The sequence below is a fragment of the Bombina bombina genome, chromosome 1 (genome assembly GCF_027579735.1).
Source record: "Bombina bombina isolate aBomBom1 chromosome 1, aBomBom1.pri, whole genome shotgun sequence".
In the NCBI taxonomy this organism is placed as follows: Eukaryota; Metazoa; Chordata; class Amphibia; order Anura; family Bombinatoridae; genus Bombina; species Bombina bombina.
In genome coordinates, this window is record NC_069499.1 from 611,214,800 (window position 1) to 611,233,640 (window position 18,841).

At 38.4% G+C, this 18,841-nt stretch overlaps 1 protein-coding gene across 2 annotated transcripts in view; it reads right to left on the minus strand.

Annotated features, from left to right (window-relative positions):
- CLCN5 (chloride voltage-gated channel 5) overlaps positions 1-18,841 on the minus strand; it is a 526,001-nt gene that overhangs the window by 375,758 nt on the left and 131,402 nt on the right. The window lies entirely within an intron of this gene.

Genomic DNA, 18,841 nt, shown 5'->3' on the forward strand with positions numbered 1-18,841 from the left:
AGAATTATTAGGCAAGTTGTATTTTTGAGGATTAATTTTATTATTGAACATCCATGTTCTCAATGAACCCAAAAAACTCATTAATATCAAAGCTGAATAGTTTTGGAAGTAGTTTTTAGTTTGTTTTTAGTTATAGCTATTTTAGGGGGATATCTGTGTGTGCAGGTGACTATTACTGTGCATAATTATTAGGCAACTTAACAAAAAACAAATATATACCCATTTCAATTATTTATTTTTACCAGTGAAACCAATATAACATCTCAACATTCACAAATATACATTTCTGACACTCAAAAATAAAACAAAAACAAATCAGTGACCAATATAGCCACCTTTCTTTGCAAGGACACTCAAAAGCCTGCCATCCATGGATTCTGTCAGTGTTTTGATCTGTTCACCATCAACATTGCGTGCAGCAGCAACCACAGCCTCCCAGACACTGTTCAGAGAGGTGTACTGTTTTCCCTCCTTGTAAATCTCACATTTGATGATGGACCACATGTTCTCAATGGGGTTCAGAACAGGTGAACAAGGAGGCCATGTCATTAGATTTTCTTCTTTTATACCCTTTCTTGCCAGCCACGCTGTGGAGTTCTTGGACGCGTGTGATGGAGCATTGTCCTGCATGAAAATCATGTTTTTCTTGAAGGATGCAGACTTCTTCCTGTACCACTGCTTGAAGAAGGTGTCTTCCAGAAACTGACAGTAGGACTGGGAGTTGAGCTTGACTCCATCCTCAACCCGAAAAGGCCCCACAAGCTCATCTTTGATGATACCAGCCCAAACCAGTACTCCACCTCCACCTTGCTGGCGTCTGAGTCGGACTGGAGCTCTCTGCCCTTTACCAATCCAGCCATGGGCCCATCCATCTGGCCCATCAAGACTCACTCTCATTTCATCAGTCCATAAAACCTTAGAAAAATCAGTCTTGAGATATTTCTTGGCCCAGTCTTGACGTTTCAGCTTGTGTGTCTTGTTCAGTGGTGGTCATCTTTCAGCCTTTCTTACCTTGGCCATGTCTCTGAGTATTGCACACCTTGTGCTTTTGGGCACTCCAGTGATGTTGCAGCTCTGAAATATGGCCAAACTGGTGGCAAGTGGCATCTTGGCAGCTGCACGCTTGACTTTTCTCAGTTCATGGGCAGTTATTTTGTGCCTTTGTTTTTCCACACGCTTCTTGCGACCCTGTTGACTATTTTGAATGAAACGCTTGATTGTTCGATGATCACGCTTCAGAAGCTTTGCAATTTTAAGAGTGCTGCATCCCTCTGCAAGATATCTCACTATTTTTGACTTTTCTGAGCCTGTCAAGTCCTTCTTTTGACCCATTTTGCCAAAGGAAAGGAAGTTGCCTAATAATTATGCACACCTGATATAGGGTGTTGATGTCATTTGACCACACCCCTTCTCATTACAGAGATGCACATCACCTAATATGCTTAAATGGTAGTAGGCTTTCGAGCCTATACAGCTTGGAGTAAGACAACATGCATAAAGAGGATGATGTGGTCAAAATACTCATTTGCCTAATAATTCTGCACTCCCTGTAAATGGTGCCAGAAGAACAAAAAAATTTAGTTCCGCCAACGGAGACTACGGGCGGGGGCCGTGGACTCTCCTCATACAGAAGGAAAGGAAATTATCTGGTAAGCATAAATTATGTTTTCCTTCTTAATATGAGGAGAGTCCACGGCTTCATTCCTTACTTGTCCGAAACATATACCCAAGCTCTAGAGGACACTGAATGAAAAAGGGAGGGTAAAAAGAGGCAGACTCTATTCTGAGGGCACCACAGCCTGCAAAATCTTTCTCCCAAAAGCTGCTTCAAAATCAAACTTGTAAAATTTGGAAAAGGTATGTAAGGAGGACCAGGTAGCCGCCCTATAAAACTGCTCCATAGAGGCCTCATTCTTTAAGGCCCAAGAGGAAGCCACAGCTCTAGTTGAATACGCCTTAATCCTCTGAGAAGGCTTATGTCCCGCTGTCTCATAAGCTAAGCGAATAATGCTCCTCAACCAAAACAACAAGAATGTGGCTGAGGCCCTTTACGCTTCCCAGAATAGACAACAAAGAAAGAAGTCTGTCTAAACTCCTTTGTAGCCTGAGACAGAACTTCAAGGCCCGAACCACATCCAAGTTATGAAGCAACGGCTTCTTTGAAGAAGAAGAAGAATTAGGACACAAAGAAGGAACCACAATCTCCTGATTGATGTTACGATCTGTAACAACCTTAGGAAGAAAACCCAACCCAGTTAGGTAAGGAGGCTCACATTTAATGTGGGGGTGGGGAGCGCTAAACAATATAGCTGTGAGTAGGACAGTGTTTAGTGATAATTAATTGTATTATCTGTTGCAGTGTTGTACCTATAAAATTTGTTTGGTTTTATTCAATGTTATAATTAACACCTGGTGTCAATACTGATTAGTTTCTAGTGAACTTAAATGCCTTTTTGTGTATTGGTAGTACCTCTCTATATTATACAATGTGTGTACAACTTCCTATTAAATAGTGATAGTGAACTATTCTGGTGACTAATGAGTTCTTACTTCTATGATCAGCTTAGTGTTATACACATTAAAGATCAACTTTCCATTTATCGGGCTCACATTGCAAGGCAGCCATCTCAGATACTGTGCGCGCCGAGGCAATAGCCAGTAGAAAAAGAACCTTCCAAGACCATAATTTAATGTCAACTACATGCATAGGCTCAAACAGGGCTTTTTGCAAAACCTTAAGAACCAGGTTTAAACTCTGAGGAGTGCTAGATCTAAACACCGGCTTGATTCTAGTCAGGGCCTGAACAAAGTACTGGACACCTGGAAGCTCAGCGAGCCTCTTGTGCAGTAAAACAGACAGGGACGAAATTTGCCCCTTAAGGGAGCTAGCAGAAAGGCCCTTCTCCAGACCATCCTGGAGAAAAGAAGGAATTCTGGAAACCCTGACCTTATGCCAAGGAAATCCACGCTCTTCACACCAGAATAAATAGGTTCTCCACACCTTATGATAGATGCAGCGAGTAACCAGCTTAAAAGCTTGAATGAGAGTATCAATAACCCTCTCCGAGAAACCTCTCTTGGCTAGGACTAAGCGTTTAATCTCCACGCAGTCAGCCTCAGAGTATCTAGACTTTGATGGACAAAAAGGACCTTGTACCAGCAGATCCTTGCGACAAGGTAACCTCCAATGTAGGAGATGAGGACATCGCCACCAGATCCGTGAACAACATCCTCCGCAATCATGATCGAGAAATTAGACTCACTGATACTTGCTCCTGTTTGATGCGGGCCACTAGACAAGGGGGAAGTGGTAATGGTGGAAAAATTTAGATGAGACAACCTCCAAGGCACTGCTAAAGCATTTATTAGCTCTGCCTGAGGATCCCTGGACCACGACACATAACTTGGTAGCTTGGCATTGAGCCGGGCGTCCCCCATCTGTTGCAAATCTCTTCAAACACCTCGGGATGGAGAGACCATTCCCCGGACGAAAGAGCAAGTTTTGTCTGTGAAAAAATTACAAAAAGACAAAGGCGCCTCCTGGTGAAATACAGTTGGTGAGAGATTTGTTAGGTTATCAAAAAGGTACTCACAAGTGGAGCAGCACCCAATTGTGCTAAATCAAACAGACTGGGATCTCACAGTGTCCCAGCTCACTGACACTGCAAGGAAACTGGTTTCTCCAACGTCTTGCCGGACTGACAGAGCTCAGACTCTCACAAAGAGGTTTACATAAAACCAAATTTTAATAATAAAATAAAAATCTCAGTGTCTCATGACACTAGATATTAAAAGAACAAGCAACGCGTTTCTCAGACTGCCTTCTGTTTCATCAGGCTTCTAATGATACAATGAGAGTACTGGCTTAAATAAAAACATATGACCAATCCCAGTTCATTAACACCTGACACACCCAACCAGGTGTACTAAGACCTAATTGGTCTCAATATAACCACTGCCATAATAAACAAAATAGAATGACAATCTCTAAACATCTAAAAACATTTTAAAAAATGATCATGAGAATGAGTATATATATATATATATATATATATATATATATATATATATATATATATATATATATATATATATATATATATATATATATATACATATATACATACACACACACATACACACACATATATACACACAATGAGTCTATCCAATCTTGTGAACAAGGTCTTATCATTGACATATATATTCCTTTAAAATATAAATTACTGAAACATGACCCACATTACCTCTGTATTAAAACCAAAAGTCAAAATAAAGTGTTAAAATACAATATATTTTTTTTAAAACGGAACCTATGTGCATTCTATGCTCTTTATGCTTAATTACAGTTATGTATATAAATAGAAAGATATTTAGCAATGTGTGCATTATAATAATCTTGTTTCCATTATTGCCTCTAATTATGACTTTTGACATATGATGTTTTTAAAAAATACCTTTTCTCCTTATTTATACATATTACATATTACTTCCTTATACATCATAAGTCACAGGGCCACTGAGGACCTATCATCAATTGTTAAGGGATGACCACAAAGCCAATCAGGGCTAGGCTAATACAGCCCACATGCATAGCATAGTTGTTATGTTTAGAAGGTGACAGCCTAATATGGTTAGAGTCCACAACCTGAGCCTACAATAATATGTTAATTAATAAAAAATTGATTATACTATGTTCTTATTTATACGAATATGCGGCTGCTAGTGAGATACTATTAGACTCTAATATACATGTTGTTCTAAAAATAAGACCAAAAAGTGAAAGAAATGTGATAATACAGGGCAATAAACTATAATGTGTGCAAATAGCAGAGTAGATTTGCAACTTATAGAACTGTGATTTGTAATATGTGAGGTTCAGTGCTAATAAATGTAACTAAACTTACTGAAAACTAAATAGTCTAAATGTATTTACATGTTAAAAAAAAAAAAAAAAAAAAAATTCTGGGTAGAGTCCACAACCTGGACCTAAATTGCGGCTGCTAGTGTGATACTATTATACTCTAATATATATGTTGTTATAAAAATAAGACTAAAAAGTAAAGTAATGTGATAATAGTACAGGGCAATAAACTATAATGTGTGCAAATAAAGTAGATTTGCAACTTATAGAACTGTCATTTGTAATATGTGAGGTTCAGTGCTAATAAATGTAACTAAACTTACTGAAAACTAAATAGTCTAAATGTATTTACATGTTAAAAAAAAAAAAAAAAAAATTCTGGGTAGAGTCCACAACCTGGACCTAAATTGCGGCTGCTAGTGTGATACTATTATACTCTAATATATATGTTGTTATAAAAATAAGACTAAAAAGTAAAGTAATGTGATAATAGTACAGGGCAATAAACTATAATGTGTGCAAATAAAGTAGATTTGCAACTTATAGAACTGTCATTTGTAATATCTGAGGTTCAGTGCTAATAAATGTAACTAAACTTACTGAAAACTAAATAATCTAACTGACTAATAAGAAAGTGCCAATAGCCCTAGTCAAATCGTAGTAAAATGTGTTTGCATGTGATAAAAAAAAAAATTCTGGGTAGAGTCCACAACCTGGACCTACATTGCATTATTATTTTGAAAAACTATCCTTTTGAGTATTCTAATAAATATAAAAGTGTATTTAGAAGTATAGTGACATTGAACTGTTGTGAAAATATAACTGTGAAAATATATAGTATATCATATATATATGATTAAAGTGTTTTACAGTGAAATTAATGAAAATTTTATTATTCAAATGCATTATCCCAAATAATGAAACTGACTGTCTGAAATAAGGAATATTGAACATCCTGAATCAAGGCAAATAAATGTTTAAACACATATTTAGAACTTTATATAAAAAGTGCCCAACCATAGCTTAGAGTGTCACAGAAAATAAGACTTACTTACCCCAGGACACTCATCTACATGTAGTAGAAAGCCAAAGCAGTACTGAAACGAGAATCAGTAGAGGTAATGGTATATATAAGAGTATATCGTCGATCTGAAAAGGGAGGTAAGAGATTAATCTCTACGACCGATAACAGAGAACCTATGAAATAGACCCCGTAGAAGGAGATCATTGAATTCAAATAGGCAATACTCTCCTCACATCCCTCTGACATTCACTGCACGCTGAGAGGAAACCCGGGCTCCAACCTGCTGCGGAGCACATATCAACGTAGAATCTAGCACAAACTTACTTCACCACCTCCATGGGAGGCAAAGTTTGTAAAACTGAATTGTGGGTGTGGTGAGGGGTGTATTTATAGGCATTTTAAGGTTTGGGAAACTTTGCCCCTCCTGGTAGGAATGTATATCCCATACGTCACTAGCTCATGGACTCTTGCTAATTACATGAAAGAAAAATAAATATGTGGTTACGTGAAAGTGGATTATTAAACAAACTAATATAAATATGATGGTTACCTAAAAGTGTGTGGTTTGTGACCCTATTTAAACATAAAAAAGAACCTAGTGTATGTTGAAGGTTCAGGTGATACCCTCCATAGCTAACTAATCTACTAACTATTAAGAATGTTGTATATATGGGGGACCAATGAAGTATATAAAGGGGAAGACCATGTGAGATATAACTCACATGATAGTGAAATCTAGCTTAATAATGAAGATGGCCTCATCATACTAATTGGCCAGTATAGCAAACCATATATACAACATTCTTAATAGTTAGTTGATTAGTTAGCTATGCAGGGTATCACCTGAACCTTTAATATTTATTAGAATACTCAAAAGGATAGTTTTTCAAAATAATAATGCAATGTAGGTCCAGGTTGTGGACTCTACCCAGAATTTTTTTTTTTTAAATCACATGCAAAACACATTTACTACGATTTGACTAGGACTATTTAGTTTTCAGTAAGTTTAGTTACATTTATTAGCACTGAACCTCACATATTACAAATGACAGTTCTTTAAGTTGCAAATCTACATTGGTATTTGCATACATTATAGTTTATTGCCCTGTACTATTATCACATTACTTTAATATACATGTTGTTATAAAAATAAGACTAAAAAGTAAAGTAATGTGATAATAGTACAGGGCAATAAACTATAATGTTTGCAAATAACAATGAAGATTTGCAACTTATAGAACTGTCATTTGTAATATGTGAGGTTCAGTGCTAATAAATGTAAATAAACTTACTGAAAACTAAATAGTCTAAATGTGTAAATGTATTTACATGTGGAAAAAAAAAAATTCTGGGTAGAGTCCACTTCCTGGACCTACATTGCGGCTGCTAGTGAGATACTATTATACTCTAATATACATGTTGTTATAAAAATAAGACTAAAAAGTAGAGTATAATAGTATCTCACTAGCAGCTGCAATATAGGTCCAGGAAGTGGACTCTACCCAGAATTTTTTTTTTTTTTTCACATGTAAATACATTTACACATTTAGACTATTTAGTTTTCAGTAAGTTTAGTTACATATATTAGCACTGAACCTCACATATTACAAATCACAGTTCTATAAGTTGCAAATCTACTCTGTTATTTGCACACATTATAGTTTATTGCCCTGTATTATCACATTTCTTTGACTTTTTGGTCTTATTTTTAGAACAACATGTATATTAGAGTCTAATAGTATCTCACTAGCAGCCGCTATTTTATTGTAGGCTCAGGTTGTGGACTCTTCCCATATTAGGCTGTCACCTTCTAAACATAACAACTATGCTATGCATGTGGGCTGTATTAGCCTAGCCCTGATTGGCTTTGTGGTCATCCCTTAAAGGGACAGTCTAGGCCAAAATAAACTTTCATGATTCAGATAGAGCATGTAATTTTAAACAATTTTCCAATTTACTTTTATCACCAATTTTGCTTTGTTCTCTTGGTATTCTTAGTTGAAAGCTTAACCTAGGAGGTTCATATGCTAATTTCTTAGACCTTGAAGCCCACCTCTTTCAGATTGCATTCTAACAGTTTTTCACCACTAGAGGGTGTTAGTTCACGTATTTCATATAGATAACACTGTGCTCGTACACAAGAAGTTATCTGGGAGCAGGCACTGATTGGCTAGACTGCAAGTCTGTCAAAAGCACTGAAAAAAAGGGGCAGTTTGCAGAGGCTTAGATACAAGATAATCACAGAGGTTAAAAGTATATTAATATAACTGTGTTGGTTATGCAAAACTGGGAAATGGGTAATAAAGGGATTATCTATCTTTTAAAACAATACAAATTCTGGTGTAGACTGTCCCTTTAACAATTGATTATAGGTCCTCAGTGGCCCTGTGACTTATGATGTATAAGGAAGTAAACCATGTGTCAGGAAGTAAATTACTCTTAGGATCAGACAAACTTAGAGAAAATTGTACATTGCTGATCTGAATGAGAAAAGGTATTTTAAAAAAACATATGTCAAAAGTCATAATTAGAGGCAATAATGGAAACAAGATTATTATAATGCACACATTGCTAAATATCTTTCTATTTATATACATATCTGTAATTAAGCATAAAGAGCATAGAATGCACATAGGTTCCGTTTTGACAAATAACATAATTTATGTAATAACTTACCTGATAAATTCATTTCTTTCATATTAGCAAGAGTCCATGAGCTAGTGACGTATGGGATATACATTCCTACCAGGAGGGGCAAAGTTTCCCAAACCTTAAAATGCCTATAAATACACCCCTCACCACACCCACAATTCAGTTTAACGAATAGCCAAGAAGTGGGGTGATAAGAAAAAAGTGCGAAAGCATACAAAATAAGGAATTGGAATAATTGTGCTTTATACAAAAAAATCATAACCACCACAAAAAAGGGCGGGCCTCATGGACTCTTGCTAATATGAAAGAAATGAATTTATCAGGTAAGTTCTTACATAAATTATGTTTTCTTTCATGTAATTAGCAAGAGTCCATGAGCTAGTGACGTATGGGATAATGACTACCCAAGATGTGGATCTTTCCACGCAAGAGTCACTAGAGAGGGAGGGATAAAATAAAGACAGCCAATTCCTGCTGAAAATAATCCACACCCAAAATAAAGTTTAATGAAAAACAAACAGAAGATTCAAACTGAAACCGCTGCCTGAAGTACTTTTCTACCAAAAACTGCTTCAGAAGAAGAAAATACATTAAAATGGTAGAATTTAGTAAAAGTATGCAAAGAGGACCAAGTTGCTGCTTTGCAAATCTGATCAACCGAAGCTTCATTCCTAAACGCCCAGGAAGTAGAAACTGACCTAGTAGAATGAGCTGTAATCCTTTGAGGCGGAGTTTTACCCGACTCGACATAGGCATGATGAATTAAAGATTTCAACCAAGATGCCAAAGAAATGGCAGAAGCTTTCTGGCCTTTTCTAGAACCGGAAAAGATAACAAATAGACTAGAAGTCTTTCGGAAAGACTTAGTAGCTTCAACATAATATTTCAAAGCTCTAACAACATCCAAAGAATGCAACGATTTCTCCTTAGAATTCTTAGGATTAGGACATAATGAAGGAACCACAATTTCTCTACTAATGTTGTTGGAATTCACAACTTTAGGTAAAAATTCAAAAGAAGTTCGCAACACCGCCTTATCCTGATGAAAAATCAGAAAAGGAGACTCACAAGTAAGAGCAGATAATTCAGAGACTCTTCTGGCAGAAGAGATCGCCAAAAGGAACAAAACTTTCCAAGAAAGTAATTTAATGTCCAATGAATGCATAGGTTCAAACGGAGGAGCTTGAAGAGCCCCCAGAACCAAATTCAAACTCCAAGGAGGAGAAATTGACTTAATGACAGGTTTTATACGAACCAAAGCTTGTACAAAACAATGAATATCAGGAAGATTAGCAATCTTTCTGTGAAAAAGAACAGAAAGAGCAGAGATTTGTCCTTTCAAAGAACTTGCGGATAAACCTTTATCTAAACCATCCTGAAGAAACTGTAAAATTCTCGGAATTCTAAAAGAATGCCAAGAAAAATGATGAGAAAGACACCAAGAAATATAAGTCTTCCAGACTCTATAATATATCTCTCTGGATACAGATTTACGAGCCTGTAACATAGTAGTAATCACAGAGTCAGAGAAACCTCTTTGACCAAGAATCAAGCGTTCAATCTCCATACCTTTAAATTTAAGATCCTGATGGAAAAAAGGACCTTGCAACAGAAGGTCTGGTCTTAGCGGAAGAGTCCACGGATGGCAAGAGGCCATCCGGACAAGATCCGCATACCAAAACCTGTGAGGCCATGCCGGAGCTATCAGCAGAACAAACGAGCATTCCTTCAGAATCTTGGAGATTACTCTTGGAAGAAGAACTAGAGGCGGAAAGATATAGGCAGGATGATACTTCCAAGGAAGTGATAATGCATCCACTGCTTCCGCCTGAGGATCCCGGGATCTGGACAGATACCTGGGAAGTTTCTTGTTTAGATGAGACGCCATCATATCTATTTCTGGAAGCTCCCACATTTGAACAATCTGAAGAAATACCTCTGGGTGAAGAGACCATTCGCCCGGATGCAACGTTTGGCGACTGAGATAATCCGCTTCCCAATTGTCTATACCTGGGATATGAACCGCAGAGATTAGACAGGAGCTGGATTCCGCCCAAACCAGAATTCGAGATACTTCTTTCATAGCCAGAGGACTGTGAGTCCCTCCTTGATGATTGATGTATGCCAGTTGTGACATTGTCTGTCTGAAAACAAATGAACGATTCTCTCTTCAGAAGAGGCCAAGACTGAAGAGCTCTGAAAATTGCACGGAGTTCAAAAATATTGATCGGTAATCTCACCTCCTGAGATTCCCAAACTCCTTGTGCCGTCAGAGATCCCCACACAGCTCCCCAACCTGTGAGACTTGCATCTGTTGAAATTACAGTCCAGGTCGGAAGCACAAAAGAAGCCCCCTGAATTAAACGATGGTGATCTGTCCACCACGTTAGAGAGTGTCGTACAATCGGTTTTAAAGATATTAATTGAGATATCTTTGTGTAATCCCTGCACCATTGATTCAGCATACAGAGCTGAAGAGGTCGCATGTGAAAACGAGCAAAGGGGATCGCGTCCGATGCAGCAGTCATAAGACCTAGAATTTCCATGCATAAGGCTACCGAAGGGAATGATTGTGACTGAAGGTTTCGACAAGCTGAAATCAATTTTAGACGTCTCTTGTCTGTTAAAGACAGAGTCATGGACACTGAATCTATCTGGAAACCCAGAAAGGTTACCCTTGTCTGAGGAATCAATGAACTTTTTAGTGAATTGATCCTCCAACCATGATCTTGAAGAAACAACACAAGTCGATTCGTATGAGATTCTGCTAAATGTAAAGACTGAGCAAGTACCAAGATATCGTCCAAATAAGGAAATACCACAATACCCTGTTATCTGATTACAGGCAGAAGGGCACCGAGAACCTTTGTAAAAATTCTTGGAGCTGTAGCTAGGCCAAACGGCAGAGCCACAAACTGGTAATGCTTGTCCAGAAAAGAGAATCTCAGGAACTGATAATGATGATGAATCGGAATATGCAGATATGCATCCTGTAAATCTATTGTGGACATATAATGCCCTTGCTGAACAAAAGGCAAGATAGTCCTTACAGTTACCATTTTGAACGTTGGTATCCTTACATAACGATTCAATATTTTTAGATCCAGAACTGGTCTGAAGGAATTCTCCTTCTTTGGTACAATGAAGAGATTTGAATAAAACCCCATCCCCTGTTCCAGAACTGGAACTGGCATAATTACTCCAGCCAACTCTAGATCTGAAACACAATTCAGAAATGCTTGAGCTTTCACTGGATTTACTGGGACACGGGAAAGAAAAAATCTCTTTGCAGGAGGTCTCATCTTGAAACCAATTCTGTACCCTTCTGAAACAATGTTCTGAATCCAAAGATTGTGAACAGAATTGATCCAAATTTCTTTGAAAAAACGTAACCTGCCCCCTACCAGCTGAGCTGGAATGAGGGCCACACCTTCATGTGGACTTAGAAGCTGGCTTTGCTTTTCTAGAAGGCTTGGATTTATTCCAGACTGGAGATGGTTTCCAAACTGAAACTGCTCCTGAGGATGAAGGATCAGGCTTTTGTTCTTTGTTGAAACGAAAGGAACGAAAACGATTATTAGCCCTGTTTTTACCCTTAGATTTTTTATCCTGTGGTAAAAAAGTTCCTTTCCCACCAGTAACAGTTGAGATAATAGAATCCAACTGAGAACCAAATAATTTGTTACCCTGGAAAGAAATGGAAAGTAGAGTTGATTTAGAAGCCATATCAGCATTCCAAGTTTTAAGCCATAAAGCTCTTCTAGCTAAAATAGCTAGAGACATAAACCTGACATCAACTCTGATAATATCAAAAATGGCATCACAGATCAAATTATTAGCATGTTGAAGAAGAATAATAATATTATGAGAATCATGATCTGTTACTTGTTGCGCTAAAGTTTCCAACCAAAAAGTTGAAGCTGCAGCAACATCAGCCAATGATATAGCAGGTCTAAGAAGATTACCTGAACACAGATAAGCTTTTCTTAGAAAGGATTCAATTTTCCTATCTAAAGGATCCTTAAACGAAGTACCATCTGACGTAGGAATAGTAGTACGTTTAGCAAGGGTAGAAATAGCCCCATCAACTTTAGGGATTTTGTCCCAAAATTCTAATCTGTCAGACGGCACAGGATATAATTGCTTAAAACGTTTAGAAGGAGTAAATGAATTACCCAATTTATCCCATTCTCTGGAAATTACTTCAGAAATAGCACTAGGAACAGGAAAAACTTCTGGAATAACCACAGGAGATTTAAAGACCTTATCTAAACGTTTAGAATTAGTATCAACAGGACCAGAATCCTCAATTTCTAAAGCAATTAGTACTTCTTTAAGTAAAGAACGAATAAATTCCATTTTAAATAAATATGAAGATTTATCAGCATCAATCTCTGAAACAGAATCCTCTGAACCAGAAGAGTCATCAGAATCAGAATGATGATGTTCATTTAAAAATTCATCTGTAGAGAGAGAAGTTTTAAAAGATTTTTTATGTTTACTAGAAGGAGGAATAACAGACATAGCCTTCTTGATGGATTCAGAAACAAAATCTCTTATGTTATCAGGAACATTCTGAACATTAGATGTTGATGGAACTGCAACAGGTAATGGTACATTACTAAAGTAAATATTATCTGCATTAACAAGTTTGTCATGAAAATTAATACAAACAACAGCTGGAGGAATAGCTACCAAAAGTTTACAGCAGATACACTTAGCTTTGGTAGTTCCAGCACCAGACAGCGATTTTCCTGAAGTATCTTCTGACTCAGATGCAACGTGAGACATCTTGCAATATGTAAGAGAAAAAACAACATATAAAGCAAAATTGATCAAATTCCTTAAATGACAGTTTCAGGAATGGGAAAAAATGCCAATGAACAAGCTTCTAGCAACCAGAAGCAAAGAAAAATGAGACTTAAATAATGTGGAGACAAAAGCGACGCCCATATTTTTTAGCGCCAAATAAGACGCCCACATTATTTGGCGCCTAAATGCTTTTTGGCGCCAAAAATGACGCAACTTCCGGCGACACGTATGACGCCAGAAACAGAAAAGAGTTTTTGCGCCAAAAAAGTCTGCGCCAAGAATGACGCAATAAAATGAAGCATTTTCAGCCCCCGCGAGCCTAACAGCCCACAGGGAAAAAAAAGTCAAATTTTTAAGGTAAGAAAAATAATTGATTCAAGTGCATTATCCCAAATATGAAACTGACTGTCTGAAAATAAGGAATGTTGAACATCCTGAGTCAAGGCAAATAAATGTTTAAATACATATATTTAGAACTTTATAAACTAAGTGCCCAACCATAGCTTAGAGTGTCACAGAAAATAAGACTTACTTACCCCAGGACACTCATCTACATGTTTGTAGAAAGCCAAACCAGTACTGAAACGAGAATCAGCAGAGGTAATGGTATATAAATAAGAGTATATCGTCGATCTGAAAAGGGAGGTAAGAGATGAATCTCTACGACCGATAACAGAGAACCTATGAAATAGACCCCGTAGAAGGAGATCACTGCATTCAAAATAGGCAATACTCTCCTCACATCCCTCTGACATTCACTGCACGCTGAGGAAAACCGGACTCCAACCTGCTGCGGAGCGCATATCAACGTAGAATCTAGCACAAACTTACTTCACCACCTCCATAGGAGGCAAAGTTTGTAAAACTGAATTGTGGGTGTGGTGAGGGGTGTATTTATAGGCATTTTAAGGTTTGGGAAACTTTGCCCCTCCTGGTAGGAATGTATATCCCATACGTCACTAGCTCATGGACTCTTGCTAATTACATGAAAGAAATATTGTATTTTAACACTTTATTTTGACTTTTGTTTTTAAAGTTTTAATACAGAGGTAATGTGGGTCATGTTTCAGTAATTATATTTTTATATATATATATATATATATATATATATATATATATATATATATATATATATATATATATATATATATATATATATATATATATATATATATATATATATATATATATATAGTTATATTGAGACCAATTAGGTCTTAGTACACCTGGTTGGGTGTGTCAGGTGTTAGTGAACTGGGATTGGTCATATGTTTTTATTTAAGCCAGTACTCTCATTGTATCATTAGAAGCCTGATGAAACAGACAGCAGTCTGAGAAACGCGTTGCTTGTTCTTTTAATATCTAGTTTCATGAGACACTGAGATTTTTATTTTATTAATAAAATTTGGTTTTATGTAAACCTCTTTGTGAGAGTCTGAGCTCTGTCAGTCCGGCAAGACGTTGGAGAAACCAGTTTCCTTGCAGTGTCAGTGAGCTGGGACACTGTGAGATCCCAGTCTGTTTGATTTAGCACAATTGGGTGCTGCTCCACTTGTGAGTACCTTTTTGATAACCTAACAAATCTCTTTCACCAACTGTATTACACCAGGAGGCGCCTTTGTCTTTTTGTGATTTTTTTCACAGAGAAAACTTACTCTTAGATCCCGATTTCCCTGACAAAGCAGCTGACTCCAGTCATCATCTGTGTTCCTGATCATTGATCATCCTAGTATTTGATCATATTCATCATTTGAGACTATTCCCACCCCAATTGGGACATTTACCATCTATATAACATTGCAGATAAGAACCTTTCAGGAATTTCTTATTACTGTACTGTATTTGTTATTATCTGTGTTGTATCCTACGTTTCTCATAGTCCCATATTTATAAGAATTGTTTCTTATTTGTTAACATTATTTCATATAGTATATTTTATTCTAGTTATTACATGTAATTTCTTGTTCTCTTCTCTCTTAGCCTATTTACATAGTAATCATATAGGGTCCTGTGTGCCCCATAGTAGTAACACACCCTTAGTGTTACTGATTGTTTCCCCGGACGAAAGGATTGTCTGCTGAGAAACTCCGCTTACCAGTTGTCCACACCCAGAATGTGGATCGCTGACAGCGAGCAGTTGTGGGCCTTCACTTATTCCAGAATTCAATATACTTTCCTGATTGCTAGGGAGCTTCTCGTTACCCCCCGATGGTTGATGTAAGCAACCGCAGTAATGTTGTCTGATTGGAATCTTATAAACTGGGACGAACCCAGAATAGGCCAAGCCTTCGGAGCATTGAAGATCGCTCAAAGTTCCAAGATGTTGATCGGGAGGAGAGATTCCTCTCGAGACCACAGGCCCTGTGCCTTCCTGGCACCCCAAACAGCTCCCCATCCCGAGAGACTTGCTTCTGTAGTCACAATCTTCCAGGATGGTTTTAAGGAGGATGTCCCTTGGGACAGGTGAACTGGACAGAGCAACCAGGAGAGCGATTATCTCGAACGGTTGTCCAGAGAAAATGAAATTTATGCTTACCTGATAAATTGATTTCTTCTACGATACGACGAGTCCACGGATTTCATCCTTACTTGTGGGATATTATCCTCCTGCTAACAGGAAGTGGCAAAGAGCACCACAGAAGAGCTGTATATATAGCTCCTCCCTTCCCCTCCACCCCAGTCATTCGACCGAAGGTTTAGGAAGAGAAAGGAAAAGCTAAAAGGTGCAGAGGTGACTGAAGCTGTAAATAATAAAAAATATAATCTGTCTTAAATTGACAGGGAGGGCCGTGGACTCATCGTATCGTAGAAGAAATCAATTTATCAGGTAAGCATAAATTTCCTTTTCTTCTACAAGATACGAGTCCACGGATTTCATCCTTACTTGTGGGATACAATACCAAAGCAACAGGACACGGATGAAAGGGAGGGACAAGACAGAGACCTAAACAGAAGGCACCACTGCTTGAAGAACTTTTCTCCCAAAAACAGCCTCAGAAGAAGCAAAAGTATCAAATTTGGAAAATTTGGAAAAAGTATGAAGGGACGACCAAATCATAGCCTTACAAATCTGTTCAACAGATGCATAGTTTTTAAAGGCCCATGTGGAAGCCACAGCCCTAGGAGAATGTGCCGTAAATCTTTCAGGAGGCTGCTGTCCAGCAGTCTCATATGCCAGGCGGATGATACTTCTCAGCCAAAAAGAAAGAAAGAGGTAGCCGTAGCTTTCTGACCCCTACGCTTTCCAGAATAAACGATGAATAATGAAGATGATTGACGGAAATCCTTAGTTGCCTGTAAGTAAAACTTTAAGGCACGGACCACGTCCAGATTACGTAACAGACGCTCCTTCTTAGAAGAAGGATTAGGACAAAAGGAAGGAACAACAATTTCCTGATAAATATTCTTATTGGAAACAACCTTGGGAAGAAAACCAGGTTTAGTACGTAAAACCACCTTATCAGAATGAAATATGAGATAAGGCGAATCACACTGTAATGCTGAAAGCTCACAAACTCTTCGAGCAGAAGAAATAGCAACCAAAAACAGAACTTTCCAAGATAATAATTTAATATCTATGTAATGCATAGGTCCAAACGGAACCCCTTGAAGAACTTGAAGTAAATTTAAACTCCAGGGAGGAGTAATTGGTTTAAATACAGGCTTAATTCTAGAGAGCCTGACAAAAAGACTGAACATCTGGCACATCTGCCAAACGTTTGAAGAAACAAAATTGACAACACAGAAATGTGTCCCTTTAAGGAACTTGCTGATAACCCTTTCTCCAATCCTTCTTGGAGAAAAGACAGAATCCTAGGAATCCTAACTTTACTCCATGAGTAACCCATGAATTCACACTAAATCTTATGATAGATCTTTCTAGTGACAGGCTTTCTAGCCTGTATCAAAGTACTGATAACCGAATCAGAGAATCCTCGCTTCGATAAAATCAAGCGTTCAATCTCCACGCAGTCAGCTGCAGAAAAATTAGATTTGGATGTTGGAAAGGACCTTGAATGAGAAGGTCCGGTCTCAAAGGAAGTTTCCACGGTGGCAGAGAGGACATGTCCACTAGATCCGCATACCAAGTCCTGCGTGGCCACGCAGGCGCTGTCAGGATCACTGAAGCTCTCTCCTGTTTGATTCGAGCAATCACGCGTGGAAGGAGAGGAAACGGTGGAAACACATAAGCTAGGCTGAACAACCAAGGCACTGCCAAGGCATCTATCAGTTCGGCCTGAGGATTCCTCGACCTGGATCCGTATCTTCGAAGCTTGGCATTCTGTTGAGATGCCATCAGATCCAATTCCTGTCTGCCCCATCGGAGAATCAATGAGGCAAATACCTCCGGGTGAAGTTCCCACTCCCCCGGATGAAAAGTCTGTCGACTGAGAAAATCCGCTTCCCAGTTCTCTACTCCTGGGATGTAGATTGCTGACAGATGACAAGAGTGGGCCTCCGCCCAACGGATTATCTTGGATACCTCTCTCATCGCTAAGGAACTCCTTGTTCTCCCCTGATGATTGATATAGGCCACAGTCGTGATGTTGTCCAACTGGAATCTGATAAATTTGGCCGAAGCCAACTGAGGCCATGCCTGAAGCGCATTGAATATTGCTCTCAGTTCCAGAATATTGATTGGAAGTAGAGACTTCACCTGAGTCTAAACACCCTGAGCCTTCAGGAAATTCCAGACTGCACCCCAGCCCAGAAGGCTGGCATCTGTTGTCACTATCACCCACGAGAGTATGCGGAAACAGGTCCCCTGGGAAAGATGATCCAGCGACAACCACCAAACAAGAGTCTCTCTGGTTTCTTGATCTAGATTTATCTGAGGAGATAAATCCACATAATCCCCATTCCACTATCCGAGCATGCACAGTTGCAGCGGTCTGAGATGAAAGCGAGCAAACGGAATGATGTCCATTGCCCCTACCATTAATCCAATTACCTCTATACACTGAGCCACTGATGGCCGAGGAATGGACTGAAGTGCTCGGCAAGTATTTAGAATCTTTGATTTTCTGACCTCCTTCAGAAATATTTTCATGGCTACCGAGTCTATCAGAGTTCCCAAGAAAGGAACCCTTGTCTGTGGAACAAGTGAACTTTTCTCTATGTTCACCTTCCAACCGTGAGTTCTCAGGAAAGACAACACTGTGTCTGTATGAGATTTTGTCAGTTGATATGTTGACGCCTGGATCAGAATATCGTCCAGATAAGGCGCCACTGCAATGCCTCGTGGTCTGAGAACCGCCAAATGAGACCCTAGAACCTTTGTGAAGATTCTGGGTGCTGTGGCCAACCCGAAGGGAAGAGCCACGAACTGGTAATGTTTTTCCAGGAAGGCAAACCTTACAAACTGATGATCCTTGTGCATAGGAATATGAAGGTATGCATCCTTCAAGTCCACGGTAGTCATATATTGACCCTCCTGGATCATTGGTAAAATTGTTTGTATAGTCTCCATTTTGAACGATGGGACTCTG